This window comes from Fundulus heteroclitus, unplaced genomic scaffold, assembly GCF_011125445.2.
Source record: "Fundulus heteroclitus isolate FHET01 unplaced genomic scaffold, MU-UCD_Fhet_4.1 scaffold_57, whole genome shotgun sequence".
Classification (NCBI taxonomy): domain Eukaryota; kingdom Metazoa; phylum Chordata; class Actinopteri; order Cyprinodontiformes; family Fundulidae; genus Fundulus; species Fundulus heteroclitus.
In genome coordinates, this window is record NW_023397000.1 from 1,487,289 (window position 1) to 1,505,486 (window position 18,198).

The window sequence follows — 18,198 nt, forward strand, 5'->3', positions numbered from 1 at the left end:
AGTGATGCACAGTGCTGCTTCTTGTCACGAGCAACAGAGATATCATTTATCACCTTCATTGCAGCTGTGATGGTACTATGTTTTTTCCTAAAACCCGACTGAACTGGGGATAAAATATCCTGTGCGTGCAAGAAGTCTTTCATCTGATCACTCACCAGGGATTCAAGCGTTTTAGCCAAAACAGACAAATTAGAAATTGGTCTATAATTATTTAAGTTTGACGGGTCACCCCCTTTCAGTAATGGACAAACAAATGCAGATTTCCAGACTTTGGGAATAGTGTTGCTCTTTAAAGTAAGGTTAAAAAGGTACGTTAGAGGCTGTGCTACACAATCAGCAGTTATTTTTAAGAAATAGGGTTCTATAAGATCAGGTCCTGGGTTTTTTTCAGGAACCAGTCCTTTTAGGGCTTTTTGAACATCAGCCACTGAAAATGGAGCGAGATTGAAGACACTTGTAGTGACTGGTACATCTCCACAGGGTGTCACAGTATAAGGACAAGCAGTAACGACGGTTGGGAGGACCATTTCCAGGGTCCGGGTCAGAAGCCAGGGCCTGGGAGATCTGGTCTTCAATCTCACAATTCAGGGCACCGAAAGTGCAGGTTGGAGGTAGAATAGGCGCAGGTTCTTTCTCTAGGTCGGTGGGAGAAAACTGGCGGGAGAGTGCGTCTGGCTTTTGGTTCCTGAATCCTGGACGGTAGCAGATGGTTAGATTAAAGCGAGAAAAAAAAGTGACCAACGTGCTTGCCTGGGGTTTAGGCGTTTGGTGGACTGGAGGTAAGCCAGATTCTTGTGATCAGTCCAAATCTGCACGGGCTGCTCGGACCCCTCTAGCCAGTGTCGCCATTCCTCCAGAGCGAGCTTGATCGCCAGGAGCTCACGGTCACCAACATCATAGTTGCGCTCTGCTGGGCTTAATCGTCGGGAGTAGAAGGCACACGGGTGTAACTTCTGGTCCTGGTCTGAACGTTGAGACAAAACTGCCCCCACTCCAGTGTTGGAGGTGTCGATCTCGACTATGAACTGTTTTAGAGGGTCAGGGTGTATTAGTATGGGAACACGGGAAAAACTCTCCTTCAGGGCGGTGAAGGCTGAATCGGCCTCAGGGGTCCATACAAACAGGAGCTTAACAGAGGTGAGGGCATGAAGGGGGGCTGCGACCTGGCTGTAACCACTGATGAAGCGCCCGGTAAAAATTGGCGAAGCCAAGGAAACACTGGAGTTCCTTTCTGTCCTTGGGTTTGGGCCAGTCGAGGACAGCCTTGATCTTTTCTGGATCAGAACGAACTCTGCCTCCTTCTACGATGAGTCCAAGGAAATTAACTGTGGATTTGTGAAACTCGCATTTTTCAGCCTTAACATACAGTCTGTTCTCGAGGAGACGCTGGAGGACAAGACGAACATGATGTTGGTGTTCTGTAGGATCACAGGAGTAAATCAGGATATCATCCAAATAAACAAAAACAAAAATATTCAGGAAGTCACGGAGAACGTCATTCATGAGGGCTTGGAACACAGAAGGGGCATTACACAAGCCTGAAAGGCATCACCAGGTACTCGAAGTGGCCCAAAGGAGTTTTAAAGGCCGTTTTCCATTCATCCCCCCGGCGGATTCGAACTAGGTGGTAAGCGTTTTACGGAGGTCTAGTTTTGTGAAAATAGTGGCTGATTGAACTGGTTCTAAGGCTGAAGAAAGAAGTGGGAGCGGGTACTTGTTTTTGACAGTGATAGAGTTTAACCCGCGATAATCAATACACCGGCGGAGCGACCCATCTTTCTTCCCTACAAAGAAAAAATCCGTTCCGAGAGGAGAGGACGAGGGGCGAATGAGACCTGCAGCTAATGACTCCTTGATGTATTTCTCTAGGGATTGTCGCTCAGCCTGAGAAATATTATAGAGTCTGCTAGTCGGCAGTGGAGCGCCTGAGAGGAGATCGATTGCACAATCATATGGACGATGGGGTGGCAGCGAGGTGGCCCGAGCCTTATTAAACACCGACCTAAGATCATGATACTGCTCGGGCACTAAACTTAAATTCTCCGCATCAACCTCATCAGAGGTTGGATCGGAGACGGGGCTCACTGGAACGGCTGATCGCATGCAGCGCGAGAGGCAGTTCAGAGACCAGGACTCGACTCGCTGCTCAGCCTAGTTTACATGAGGATTGTGGTGGCGTAGCCAGGGATAACCTAAAACTAACGGGGCGTTTTTTACCGGAAAAACGAAAAAGGAATTCTGCTCCCGGTGATTACCCGAAACCACTAGTTCGAGCGGCTTGGATTGATGAGTGATAAACGGGAGAGCCCCGCCGTTTAGAGCAGACACACGAAAAGGTGTTCTTAAAGGCACAGTCTCGAGGCGGGCGTGACTTACACAGGCTTGGTCAACTAAATTAAAGTCGCAACCTGAATCTAATCTCCAGAGAATCTAAGGCAGATAACTTAAAAGTGTCTCTGGTTGTAATAATACTCGCGGGGAGACAAAGTCGTGGAGGAGTTGGAGCGCATTCTAATTCTCCGCTAAACCCGACGGGCCGAATCTTTTGGCCGCTCCGGGCAGGAAGCAATATAATGATCCGGGGAAGCACAGTAAATACAAAGTCTTGCGTCCATACGCTGCTGTCTCTCAGTTTGAGAGAGTCGTACTCGGCCCAACTGCATGGGCTCAGGGGGTGAAGGAGGAGAAGGTGAGGGGCGAATGGGGTTGCGTTCAGGTAACGGCGCTCTAACTGGGAGCGGCCGTTCCATCCTACCACGGCTGCGGCTTCTAATTCGATTATCCAATCGAATAGCAAGTGAAATGAGCTCATTTAAGGTAGTTGGTTCTTCCAGGCGGGCCAGTTCGTCTTTAAGAGGCTCATCAACAGCCTGGAAGAAAACAGTCTTTAATGCGCGTTGTTCCCAGCCGGCTGCTGCAGCCAGTGTGCGGAACTCAACTGCGAAATCGGATAATCGTCGCCCGCGTTGCTTGATACCAAGTAAACGACGGGAGTCCTGGACCTCGTCGGATTCGGCAGAAAAAAACATTTTAAACTCATTCATAAACTCAGGAAAGGAACAGTCAAAACGCTGGTAGGCAGAAAAACGGGACTTAGCCCACTTTAAGGCTCTGCCGGTTATTAAACGCAGAACATAGGAGATCTTAGAGTCATCGTGGGGAAAAAGATTCGAAGAATGATTAAAGACGAGTGAACACTGAAAAAGGAAACTGCCACAATCTCCACTATCCCCAGAGAATTTCTCCGGACAGGGTGAATTGGTCTTGGGGACAGGTGGAGGAGCGACGGATGACGCAGGCACGGGGGCAGGGTCTGGTGGAGCCGGAGCAGAAGGCTGGGGATTGACGCTGAGTGCGCCTGTAAGCTGGTTGAGCTGAGCAGCGAAGCCCTGCAGCTCGCCCTGCATGGACATAACCGCCGCTTCAAGGCCTCTAATTTGGTCCTGTTGGACGATAAGCGCCCTGCCGAATGTCTCTGCTGGGTCTCTTTGGCCAGAGTGTTTTTCTGTCATGTTTGGTTTGAGACAAGGTAACACTCTGGCATCCTCCCGCTGTTCATGCGCTGATCTTATAGTGCGCTGAGGCGCTGCTGAACTCGCTGCAGGTGTGTCAGTCCCGCCCACCGGTCAGCTGCTGTCACCTGTGAGCAGAGGAAAGCGCAGAGCCGGCAAGGCTGCACGGCTCTGCCTGCTGACAATTGCACAACTAAAATGTTTAAAAACCTAAACAGGGTGCTGGAAATCAAAAAATATAGCATTATTACTTTTTTAGAAGGGCTTTTAATTTGCTCTTCTCTGCAGAAAAAGCCATGACTATACCAAAGCACAAAGGATACATGTTCATTCGACCTCAATTGGAGGGTCCGGACTCTTTTTTGCTGCATGCCTGATCACGGTCAATTTGTGCCTTTATTTTGACACAGTCCTGTTTCTTCTTCATGGGCAATACAAAACAACAGTGCCCTCTACAGCCAAAATGCATATAACACTTTCTTTACAGAATGTCTCCAAATCTGCATTACAAATTTTTTTTACTTGTTCTCAACAGCTTAATACAAAGCAAAAACATGACACATCAATACATAACATAAATCAGTTATTGATTTACAAACTTCACAAAATGGCGCTTACATCGACTATTTCCATAAGTTTGGAAAATATAGTAGAATTTTCTTCTATTTATATTGTGATGTTTTATAGTTTACATTAGCAAAGTGGTTTTAAAAATAAGGTAAAAACTCTGATCTTTTCAGAAAGCTGTAATTGTCATGTCCAGTGGCTGAGCTTCCAGCAATTATGAAAAACATTGTTAGCAAGACTGACTGCGTGTTGGGTTAAACCATTGTTCAAGTGAACAAGACTCAAGTTGGAGAAGGCTGGGATTATTTTGGCACAAAAAAGACCCAAACCACAAAGCTGTCAAAAACAAGAACCCGTTTAATTTTTATTTCTTTTACTAGGAACCGCAGGTTAAATGAGAAAATAACCTTGACATCTGCGGACTGAAGAATCCGCCTCTCAGGCTGATCTTATTTTTTTATAAAGCCATAATGCTGCTAGGCAGATTATTTAAGAGGAACTGAATTTCGCACAACACCCTGTCACTGTTATAAAGCCCAAACTTAACGCCTCCGCTTGCCTGATCCTACCACTGCCCCTGTCCGTACCCTTGTCTTCCAGCCAGCCAAGCATCCCCTGCACTGGCTGCATTTCCTCCTTCTCCCTCAGGTGGTCTGAGAGCATCCCTCAACAGGATTTCTACTAATTCTTGAAACTCCTAACAAGTGTATTTTCTTTTCCAAGCACCGCTCTCAGATTTCCTGACGTGTGGACATCCGTAACTCAGTCACAGCAGAAGTACAAAGCCAAAAACTAGCTCTTCACATTCTGGTTGGTCAACCCATGGATCATAAATCAGTGAGCCCACGTGGGTCATTTTTAATGTGGGGAAATCAGGGGCCACAGACCTGCTTCTAAAGTCATAGACATATGTCTAAAGTGACAGAGAACCTGACAAGTTACAAACATTGATATATATATTACATCAATAGTTACAAAACTACTGAATTTTTTTCAGCTCATCATGTGTATCTCAAAACGGTAGGCCCCCTGACACTGTAGACCCCTACTTTGTTTTTTATAACTATATAAACAGCTGTTGTTTACAAAATTGTAAAATAAAATTGTTTAATAAATAAACGAAGTCTTCTTACACTGTTTTGTGTTATTTTATACGCCAGGGTAATCGGTCTTTTTCCAATTTTTGTCATTTAAGGCTGACAAATAACGTCACCAAACACAGTATTCCAACACGTAGCGTGTATTTATGATTTTCCATTGCTGAAATAAGAGGATGGAAACTGGCTGATAGCAGGGCACAAAAATTAAGACTTCCTGAAAAGACAAGAGTGTAGAATTCCTGGTAAATTCCGTTGTAATGTAAAATATGACAGATTACTACTGGATTAAGGAAGTTTCTAGTGTACTACATGCTATCACACATAACAATTTTTGAGAATTTGGAAAAAGTTGCTCTTTATTTCCCAAAGTTATGGTGGGAGGAGAGGAGAAAATGGATATTTCAGCTGCATGAAAAAACGCGTTTATTTATTTTTATTTTACAATTTTGTAAATTACAGCTGCCGATTAAACTGAATGTTACAACATTGACATGATTACATGAGTTGTTTTACCGAGAAATCAATTAGAAATTGGAGAAATTTCTGTGACAAAATTGGTAGTAGTACAAAAGATAGGGGAAATTTGGGGAATGATAAAAAAAAATGGGAGGAGATAGAAGAGAATGGAGTTATCCAATACTTAATAAAAACAATATTGTAGCAGTAACTGACAGGGAGAAGGCTGATATTTTAGTAAGTACGTTTGTGGAGATTCATAGTGGGAAATAACTTATCAGTTAATGAAATACAGGGAAGAGAGAAAACTAAAAGGGGAAATGCTGAAAGTTTAAGAAGGAAGGAGAGTAATTCTCATGATTTGATGAATTATTCTTTCTCTAATGGAGAAATGAAAAGAGCGTTGTGTAAAACTAGGAATAGTGCTCCAGGTAAAGATGAAGTGTGTTATATTATGCTAAGACATGTGAGTGATGACGTTTTAAATAAATTATTAATTTTGTATAATAAGATTTGGAAAGAGGGGAGATTGCCGTGTAAATGGAAAGAAGCCATTGTTATTCCGATAAAGAAATATGGGAAAGATCATAGTAATCCTGGAAACTACAGACCTAATATGTGTAAATTCATGGAAAGGATGGTGAATGAGAGATTAATACAATATTTGGAGTCAAGAAATATAATTGCACCTTATCAAAGTGGTTTTCGTAGAGGAAGAGGAGCAATAGATCCTGTATTATGTTTAGAAGATGATATTAGAAAAGCTCAGATTAATAAGGAAACTGTTCTTGCTGTGTTTTTTGATGTGGAAAAAGCATATGATATGCTATGGAGAGAAGGGCTAATGATTAAATTACATCAGATAGGGATAGGAGGTAATATGTTAAATTGGTTATGGGATTTTTTATGGGATAGAACTATTCAAGTCAAAATAGGACGTCATGTTTCACAGTCTAGTAAAATAGATAATGGAACTCCTCAAGACTTAGACTTAGACTTAGACTTTCTTTATTGTCATTTTGTATACACAGAGTGCATACAGAACGAAATTTCGTTTTCACACAGCTCAGAAGGATTGCAGTAACTCTACAGGATACCTGACAGTGAATTACAGTACAGGATAAAGTGCAGTGATAAATCGCAGTCACTTACAGGATAGTTTCAATTGACTTCCGGATAAAGTGCAGCAGTGAACAGTAGGAAGATGAAAATGTAAACAATGTAAAACAAATGTAAACAAATATGCAGTAAGGTGCAGCAGTGATTTAAAAGTAGACAGTTGCATTGTAAACAGTTTTGCAGTACGTTTCTGGGTAAGGTGCAGCAGCAATTTTGCAGGATACGATACAAATGTGCAAATGTGCAAATCAGCGAGTCGAGTGTGGTACACAGTCCGTTTTTATACTTCAGCAGTTTAGCAGTTCAACAGTCTGATGGCAGCAGGGAAAAAGCTTTTGCAGAACCTGGTGGACCTGCAGCGGATGCTGCGGAACCTCTTTCCAGAGGGCAGCAGGGAGAATAGTCTATGGTGGGGGTGTGAGGGGTCCCTGATGATGTTACGGGCTCGAGACACACAGCGCTGCGATGAAATGTCTTTAATGGAGGGAAGAGGAGCCCCGATGATCCCTTCTGCTGTCCTCACCACTCTCCTCACGTTCTTCCAGTCGGAGGCACTGCAGCCTCCACACCACACAGAGAGACAGCTGGTCAGAATACTCTCTATGGTGCTTCTGTAGAAGGTCGTGAGGATGGGCGGGGGCAGGCGGGCTCTCCTCATCCTCCGCAGAAAGTACAGTCGCTTCTGTGCCCTCTTCACCAGTGACGTGGTGTTCACAGTCCAGGTGAGGTTGTCCGTGATGTGCACCCCCAGGAACTTGGTGCTGCTGACCACCTCCACCGCTGAGTTGTTGATGAGCAGTGGAGCATGGTGAGGCCGGTTTTCCTGAAGTCGACGATGATCTCCTTCGTCTTCTCCACGTTCAGGATCAGGCTGTTGTCTCTGCACCAGTCCACCAGCTGTTCCACCTCCTCTCTGTAGTCCTGGTCGTTGTCGTCTCTGATCAGGCCCACCACCGTTGTGTCGTCTGCAAACTTCACGATGTGATTGGTGGTGAACCTGGGGACGCAGTCGTGTGTCATCAGAGTGAACAGCAGGGGGCTCAGGACGCAGCCCTGAGGGGAGCCCGTGCTGAGGGTGATGACATCAGAGGTGTTCTGTCCAACCCGGACTGACTGAGGTCTGTTGGTGAGGAAGTCTAGCAGCCAGTTTCGTAGGGGTGTGTTGAAGCCCAGATGTTCCAGTTTTCCCACGAGATGTTGTGGGATGATGGTGTTAAACGCTGAACTGAAGTCCAGGAACAGCATCCGCACGTGCGCACGGAAGTGTGGTAAGTCCAACATTATTCTCAGTTATGATTAATTACATTTTTAAGGACTTATCAATTAGTTTTGGCAGATCAGTCTTTGCTGATGATGGAGCATTATGGAAAAGGGGAAGAAATATAGAACATCTTATTTTCAATTTTCAATTGAGAAGACAAAAGTAATGTTTTTTACAAATAAAAAAATTGGGGTTGATAAGAAGTTGTATTTTTATGGGAAGGAGTTAGAAAGGGTTGATTGTTTTCGTTTTTTGGGAGTAGTTTTTAATAAGAAACTAACTTGGGGAAATCATGTTATTGAGAAAAGTAAAAAGGGTCTTAACATTATGAGGTGTTTAGCAGGGTTAACATGGGGTGCAAATTTTGAATCACTTAAAAATGTGTATGTGTCACTAATTAGGTCAAGAATAGATTATAGGAGTGTGGTATATGGTTCATTGGCTAAAAGTAGGTTAAAAAATTAGATGTTATTCAAGCTAGAGCATTGAGAATTTGTTTAGGGGCAGTTAAATCAACTCCAGTATGTGCTTTGCAAATAGAATCAGGAGAAATGCCATTATGTATCAGAAGGCAACAGATAATGGTTAATTACTGGATAAATTTAAAAGGACATAATGAAGATCATCCAGTTAAGAAAGTATTAGAAAGTTGTTGGGAAAGAGGAAAGGGTCAATTTAATAGTTTTGGATGGATTGGGGATGATAGAGCAAAAACATTTAATGTATATAACAAAGAATTCAGTCCAACAGTATTGTGCCCTTTGAGACTAACATGGATATGGAAATATATTAATATAGATAGATCATTATTAAATATTAAGAAAAGAAATATAATAGATATCTGCCAAGAATTTTATAATCAAATACAGATTAAATATAATGATTATTTGCAAATTTATACTGATGGTTAGAAAAATCCAAAAAATGAAGTAACTAGTGTAACTGTAGTGATTCCTGAATTAAAAATTAATATTTTTAATTAAAAGAACATCTAATTATCTAAGTATATATGCGGTAGAATTATGTGCTATATTATTAGCTTTAGAATGGGTGGAGGATACAAATATAAATAAAATAATAATTTGTAGTGATTCATTATCTGCATTATTAAGTATAGAAAAGGGATGTACGAAGAATCATCAAAATATATTATATGAGATTATGGCTGTTTATTATAGAATATGTGAACAAAATAAAAATGTCATATTTTTTTTGGACTCCTGCTCATGTAGGCATTTTGGGAAATGAAAGAGCAGATAGGTTGGCTAAGGAGACTATTAAAAAAGAAGACATTGATATGCCGGTAAAGTTATGAAAATCTGAAGGTAAAAGTATAGTTTGGACAGAAAGCAAGAAGATATGGAAAATTAGATGGGATAATGAAATAAACGGAAAGCAGTTGTAAAGGATACAAAAAACAGTTGATGTGACAAGGATTAGAGGAATAAATAGGAGGGAGGAGATAATCATTAATAGAATAAGAACCGTCACAGTTTATTAAATGGCACTCTTTTTAAGATGGGGAAACATCTTACTGGTTTTTGTAGTTGGTGTGGAAATGTAGAAACAATGGAACACGTTTTTATTAGTTGCAGAAAATATGTAAATCAAAAAACATTATTAAAAGCAGAATTAGGTATTAATGGAGAATTGAAATTTCAGAATGTGGCTGAAAAGTTAAATAGTATTGAGGGGAAGAAGAAGATTTTTCGTTTTTTTTAAAATTCTGGGATCATGATGAGGATTTTAAGGATATATATTAGGATCCAATAGATGGCAGTAATGCAACAACAATGGATGCAAGCTGCCGTTAAATCCTACAGAAAAAGAAGAAGAATGGCCGTTTCTCAATATGCGTTGTCACCATAGACATCATATACGTAGACGCCCCATTGTACGCTGCCGGCCGCTGGGCCGACGTGCCTACAGGGCGGCCATCTTGGGTCAGACCACAGATCAGACATCTGCTGTCAAAATGAATAGGAGGCAGCTCAGATCTCATTTTAATCATATGTTCACAATGCTCGTGACCTTTCAGACAGATTACATATATTTATTCAGAACCAAAACTATTTAAATTGAAGTCAAACTGGATGAAAAATGTACATGCACTTACATATTTTGCAGTTGTATATTAAGCTAATATACACACAATTTATACACACATAAATCTCTCTCTCTTTCTTCCAATATATATATATATATATATATATATATATATATATATATATATATATATATATATATATATATATATACTGTATGTATAGGCTATATACACAGACACCGATCTACAGACAACAGCACTGATCTACATAGGAGCAAAACTATATACAGACAAGTGAGAGCAGAGGTGCTCATAACAGCATTTAAAAATTATATATTACAAACCTCAATCTGGGGGGGGGGGGGAAATCAACAAAAAGCCTAATGCATCTAAGAATCAAATACATTACAAAATCATAGCAAAAACTGTATAATATCCCCCCCACCACAAATCATGTCTATCCAGTAATTTAGGACCATTTTGTTTGTTTTTGCTGTTTAATGTACTTTTCTCTACTTCCATCCCTGCTACCCATAAGCATATATTGTGTTTATGCCGGAAAAACTGTGAATGTAAAGCATAAGGATTATCTATCATAAAATCTTACTTATGGAAGGTAATTCCCCAGGATCTGGTTTCTAGTATCCTTTTATTTGCGCACCCATAAGCGGAGTAAAAGTCGGGCTTCCTGGGACGTAGCTCTGAAAGTTTGCTTACTTTCAATATAAAATCGAAATTATATATTAAGTTAGACAATAATTTAATTCAATCAATTGGTCCCATGTAGCCCCTAAAGGGGTGACGTTTTCAGTCAGTTGATTTATCTGGAAATCGGGTGAGAATTCACCGGATTCAGAGTGTCTGAAAACATAAAGTACATTTTTCTGAATTGACTTGTATTCTCTCTGAGCGCAGCTAGGTCTGACCTAAGATGGCCGCTCTGTCGGCACGCCTCTCAACCGAGGACGCGGCGTCTACGTATTCATGTCTGTGGTTGTCACCATAGACATCATATACGTAGACGCCCCATTGTATGCTGCCGGCTGCTGGGCTGACGTGCCTACAGGGCGGCCATCTTGAGTCAGACCACAGATCAGACATCTGCTGTCAAAATTAATAGGAGGCAGCTCAGATTTAATTTAGATTATATGTTCACAATGCTGGTGAGCTTTCAGACAGATTACACATATTTATTCAGAACAAAAACAATTTAAACTGAAGTCTAACGGGATGATATATATATACTCACAGTTATATATTTTCAGTTACATATTAATATAATAAACACAAATTATACACACATCTCTCGCTCTCTCTCTCTCTATCTATACATATACATATATAAATATACATATATTATAAATATATATATATATATATATATATATATATATATATATATAAATATATATATATATATATATATATATATATATATATCCTCAGTCAGATCTTTTAGAAAACAGGGTGTTTAATGTACTTTTCTCCGCTTCCATCCCTGCTACCCATTAGCACATATGTTTGTGCCGGAAAAAACTGTAACTGTAAAGTATAAGGATTAAATATCATAAAATCTTACTTGTGGAAGGTAATTCCCCGGGATCTGGTTTGTAATGCCCTTTTATTTCCGCACCCATAAGCCGAGCAAAAGTCGGGCATCCTGGGACGGAGCTCTGGAAGTTTGCTGACTGTCAATATAAAATTGAAATTATGTATTAAGTTAGACAATCAATCTTTTAATTAAATCAATTGGTCTCATGTAGCCCCAAAAGGGGTGACGTCTTCAGTCAGCTAATTTATCTGGAAATCGGTTGCGAATTCACCGGATTCAGAGTGTCTGAAAACATAAAGCACCACTTACCTGAACTGACTTGTATTCTGTCTGACTGCCGCTTGGTCTGACCTAAGATGGCCGCTCTGTCGGCACGCCTCTCAACCGAGAACGCGGCGTCTACGTATTCATGTCTGTGGTTGTCACCATAGACATAATATAAGATAATATAAATATAAATATAATATAAATATAAGTCTTTATATATGTCTATGGTTGTCATTACCCGATCCGTACCGGTAGCACGATCCGTACCATCAGCTCATTTGCGCGTGCGCGAACAGAATAACTTCCGTTAGGAAATATTTTGTTTTTCTTACTTTTTTATTTATTTGTATTTTTTCGAGGCAGGGGTTTCTTTTGGTATTTCTTTGTATTTGCGGCAATATTGCATATTCTTAAAAATAAACAACAGAAATACATAAAAAATACATTGTTTTTTGTTTTTTTAATAGCAAAAATGTTTCCCAGTTGTGGTTAGGGAAATACAAATATATAAACCATTTCTTAAAGTACACAAACCCCCAGCTATAAACACATATAGGAGTACAGAAACGTATTTGATTTTGAAGTTTTTTGAAGTTTGAAGTTTTTTTTATCATTTATTTGATTTGCATATGTATGTATTTTGTGCTTAATAAATGTATTTTAATAAGGTTTGCCTTCGCTTTGTGTGTGTTCTTTGTTCTATTCCCTGTTCGTTTTTGTAAAATGCGGCTACTATAATGACGAGGTCTTCTCTAGTTCATGATGTGTACACCAGAGGGCGCTAAAATCTCAATTTATAATTTTAACTTTCTAATAATATAAATGTTTAGAACAAGATTATTTATATAACGAAATTCCCCAAATAATTAAGGATGAAATATTTTTTCTAGTCCTGTTTGAACAAGCAATAAAACTAACAGAGTGCATTCAGACAATACAGATAAACGTTACGCAATGATATCTTCCCGGACTGGATGCTGGAGCATATCCGATGATGACGTCAAGCAATACAATGGAGAGAATGTAAAACGTACAAATTCCTTTCAGAAAAGTCTTCAATATTTTAGTTACGATATAGTTTAGCATTATTTAATGATTTAAGCATAGAAATAAGTATTTTAGTACCGTAATTACATTATTTTTTTGGCGACCCGGAAGTTATTCTGTTCGCACTTGCGCAAATGGGCTGATGGTACGGATCGTGCTACCGGTACGGATCGGGTATCGACATGCGTTCTTGAGCGGTCTCGTGTGCTCGTGACACATCATCAGCCTCAGCCCGAGTACTGTTCCGATTGCCGAGAATGCCAAACCGAGAACGCGCCGCCCGCCCTCTTTACCGAGCAAGCATCAGAGCAGACTTGTGCGTTCTTCAGACTGACCGCTTGCCCAGAATGCACCGCGGCAAGATTATTTTTAGGCTTTTTAGAAATTAAAAATGTTGTTTTAAAAAAAAAATTCAATAAGATTTATTGTGGTGTAGTATATAAATAGTTTTGAATGTTAAAGAAATGCTAAAGAACTGTGCGTCTCATGACGTCACAAGTACGCTTCTGTTCCAATACACCATACATGCTGCGTGTTTGCGTTCTTGTCATGTCCGATCTTCCTGTGTTCTCGCCAAGACCGGACTTGACGAGAACGCGAGTCCGTACTCGCGATCTCGTGAATTGTTTTCTCGTCAAGTCTGTTCTCGGTAAGAACACAGGAAGATCGGACTTGACGAGAACACGAGCACGCAGCACGTATTGTGTATTGGAACAGAATTATACTCGTGACGTCATCACACCCGCAGCTCTTGAGCATTTCTTTAACGTTCAAAACTATTTATACACTACACCATCATGTCTTATTGAAAACGTTTTTTAAAATTAATTTCTAAAAAGTATAAAATATATCCAAAAAGAAATTACAGAATTGTGGGTGTAAAACCAGCAATAGCGGGAATGTCTTTGTTAAGATAAGATAGGATAAGATAGTCTTTATTGATCTCACAATGGAGAAATTCACTCGTCACATCGACTCATACAAGAAGGTGCAGAGTAGGGAAGGTGGATTCAGTTATATACAGTGAATCTTCATATATACAATGGATCAAAAAGAATACCAAAAAAAAAAAAAAATTAAAAAATACAAAAAGAAATAGGAATGGGCATATGATGTCTTATTTACATTCATAGTGGTCTATATATATAAACATATATATATACTTATATATATACATATATCTATACGCCTACATACATACGTACCTACACGTATATATGTGCATATACATTCGTGTATACATTTGTACATACACACATACATGTGTACTGACTTATGTTCAGGTGTTGATAGCAGCAGAAGTCACTACATCAGGATTGATGCACGGGTTGTAGTAGTGTATTAAATAGATTATTGCACATTAGTTATTGCACATTACTTATCACAGTTATGGTCACAGTTACAGTGCGGCATTGTATAGTCTTATAGCAGCAGGAATAAATGACCTGCGGTAGCGCTCCTTTTTACAGACAGGATGTCTAAGTCTTGCACTGAAGGAGCTGCTCAGCTCCTCTACAGTCTGGTGCAGGGGGTGGAAGGTGTTGTCCATGATGGATGTGAACTTGGACAACACCCTCCTCTCAGCCACTTCCTCCACAGAGTCCAGAGGGCAGCCCAGGACAGAAGTGGCCTTCCTCACCAGCTTATTCAGCCTCTTTCTGTCCCGCTCTGTGCTGCCAGGAGCCCAGCAGACGACAGCGTAGAGGAGGGCTGAGGCCACCACAGAGTCATAGAAGGTCTTTAAGCAGTGGCCTGCTCACTCCAAAGGACCTCAGCCTCCTCAGGAGGTGGAGGCAGCTCTGGCCCTTCTTATACAGAGCGTCGGTGTTGTGAGTCCAGTCCAGTTTATTGTTGACGTGAACACCCAGGTGTTTAAAACTCTACACAGTTTCTATGTCCTGCCCCTGGATGTTCACGGGTGAGTGAGGTGGGGGTCTTCTCCTGAAGTCAATCACCATCTCCTTGGTCTTATTGGTGTTATGGCCCCTGTTTAAACACAGATGGTTTTTCTCACACCAGTCCACAAAGTCCATGATGACCGACCGGTACTCCACCTCGTTCCCCTCAGACACACAGCCCACAATGGCCGAGTCGTCAGAGAACTTCTGAAGATGGCAGCTGTCCATGTTGTAGGTGAAGTCCGAGGTGTAAAGGGTGAAAAGAAACGGCGATAGAACGGTGCCCTGGGGGTCCCCGGTGCTGCAGAGTGCCACCTCTGACTGACAGCCGTGCAGCCGCACGTACTGAGGGTGGTCAGTGAGGTAGTTGATGGTCCAGTCAGCCAGATATTTGTCCACCCCAGCATCCTCCAGCTTCCCCCTCAGCAGCACCAGTCTGATGGTGTTGAAGGTGCTGGAAAAGTCAAAGAACATGACTCTCACAGTGCTCCCGGTGGTCTCCAGGTGGGTGAGAGCCCGCTGCAGTAGGTAGATGATGACATCCTCTACTCCGATGTTGGGCTGGTAGGCAAACTGCAGCGGGTCCAGGGTGGGGCTCACCACGGTGCGCAGGTGTGAAAGGATGAGGCGCTCCATGGTCTTCATCAGGTGGGAGGTCAGAGGAGTTGGGAGTTGTAACTGTTGTAGTTGTAGAGGCGGTCGAATCTTCTTTCAAAAACAGCACTTTGTAGAAGCAAAATGAGCGATACGAGCAATATTGCTGTTGCTTCGGTCGTTGGTCAGCTTTACCAGCAGGCTGAAGAGGAGGTGATGCAGTTGAGGAGGCAAATCCGAGCAAGGAGAAGATTGATGCGGCAGAGGAGGCTCAGAAGGCAGGCTTTGCTCACCCATCTATTGCCAACTGGTAGGCATTTTAAGCTTGACAGCCTATTTCCTACTTTTATCTTTAAAAAAACATTGAGGATGGTATTAAAAACGTGATCAGGTTGAAATTGTGACTATTTTTCCTAAATTATAAAAATGAAGACCCAGTTTTAACATTAATAACAGTAGGATTAAGCTACTTTATTGCACCTCCTGACCTTCACAGCATTGATGATTAAGGGAAAAAAACATATTTTTATGTCTGTCCACCTTTACAGTGATTAATCTATAAATTATGTGCAGTTAGTTCAGCTCATTTTTCAGTGAAATGGTAAAAATACTACATAAGGGAAGCCATTTGTTACATTTACTATACATTTTATCTGTTCTTTCTTGAGAACTATAATAATCAGCATGTTAAACAGGTATAGTTTTATGCATAGAAAAGGTGACAAAAAACAATTATAGTAACATTTGGCATTTTTTATTTACAGGAAGTAACAGAATATGTGAGGATAAACACCTCTGTGCCAATCCTCCAAATATTTTTTAATGAAGGGGACCTGAAACCAGCCTTCTAGCTAAACAGGGCCACCATCGTCCTCCTCCTTCAGCTGCTGCCCATCCAGAAGGTCCATGGATGGCCACAGGAGATAGAGGTGCTGCTGACCCTCTACTGGCTGGTCTGTGGTGCATCCTATAGGGAAACAGCTTGCCAGTAAGATCTCTTACCTTCTTGTCCTTAAATAGAGCCAACAATGACACACAATTGATACATAGATTATATTAATTGGACAGAAGATTAAGACAGATCAGCATATTACCTAAATTACAAGTTAATTTTATATTTGGTACAGGTCTAGTGGAGGCACGCTACAACAGGCACCACGCCAAGGCTGATAAACATCATTGAGCGTGTCTTTGGTGGTCGGAAGACACGGTGGCCTTCCATCTTCTTAAGGGAGCTGGAAGTCTGCCTGATGTTTGCCCCAAAAGTAATCGCCGCCTGCTGCATCCTTCACAATATTAGTATAGAGGCAGGGGACCAGCTGGACGTGGAGGATGAGGAGGTTGACCCAGAGGAGGATGACCATCCAGCGGGTGAAGACGGGGAGCTGCTCCAGCTGGCTGCATGTTTAAGTGAACATGACTATATCTGACCTAATGTAGATCAGTTGGAGTCATGTTCACATGCTGCTTCGTTTCTTTTTTTTTCACCACCTGTGAAAATACATAAATAAATGAGTAAATTAATTTCCATTCCAACTATTTTTAATTGTAAGTTTATAGGCATTGTCTGTTTGTATAAGATCTTAATGAGTTATTTCTTTGTTTTAAACCATGTTAGTAACTGTTAATAATTTGTTGAATATATTACACCTTCATTCTGTTCCAAAGATAAAACATTTGTATAAAATAAATGTCTGTTTTTTCATATATTATTATTACTATTATTTTCTTTTCCTCTTGCTCCTCTCAATTATTCGTGTCCTGAATCAGAATAAACTCACTTAGATAGGAAAAACATTTATAGAATGTATTTATTTATTTATTTTATATGCTGCTGCCGTCCTAGGGAGACATTTACAATTTATTCCAGCAAGTATTGAGTTAATAAAGCAACACACATCAGTCAGATAAACACAAAACAGATAAATCATAACCAGCGGTATTATGCACACTACTTTTTTTAATTACGCACCAACTCTGTAAACAGGCCACATAGGGAAGCTTAAAGTATAATATTCTCGCCTCAAACGATCTGAAAAGGTACTTTTGAAGAACAACAACAGCAGCAGAAAAGGGGATTTTTAACTTACCGCTGTGAGCTCTGTTTGCGCTGTCTCAAATCAAGCTGCGGCCGCGGTGCATTCTGGGCAAGCGGTCAGTCTGAAGAACGCACAAGTCTGCTCTGATGCATGCTCGATAAAGAGGGCGGGCGAGAACAACATCCGGGGAATTCGGCGCGTTCTCGGCAATTGGAACAGTGCTCGGTCTGAGGCTGATGACGTGTCACGAACACACGAGACCGCTCAAGAACGCATATTGATAAATTCACGAGAACGCGAGTACGGACTCGTGTTCTCGTCAAGTCCGGTCTTGGCGAGAACACAGGAAGATCGGACTTGACAAGAACGCAAACACGCAGCATGTATGGTGTATTGGAACAGAAGCGTACTTGTGACGTCATGAGACGCACAGTTCTTTAGCATTTCTTTAACATTCAAAACTATTTATATACTACACCACAATAAATCTCATTGAATTTTTTTTTAAAACAACATTTTTAATTTCTAAAAAGCCTAAAAATGATCTTGCCGCGGTGCATTCTGGGCAAGCGGTCAGTCTGAAGAACGCATATATATATATATATATATATATATATATATATATATATATATATATATATATATGTATGTATATATATATATATATATATATATATATATATATATATGTATGTGTATGTGTGTGTGTGTATATATATATATATATATATGTGTGTGT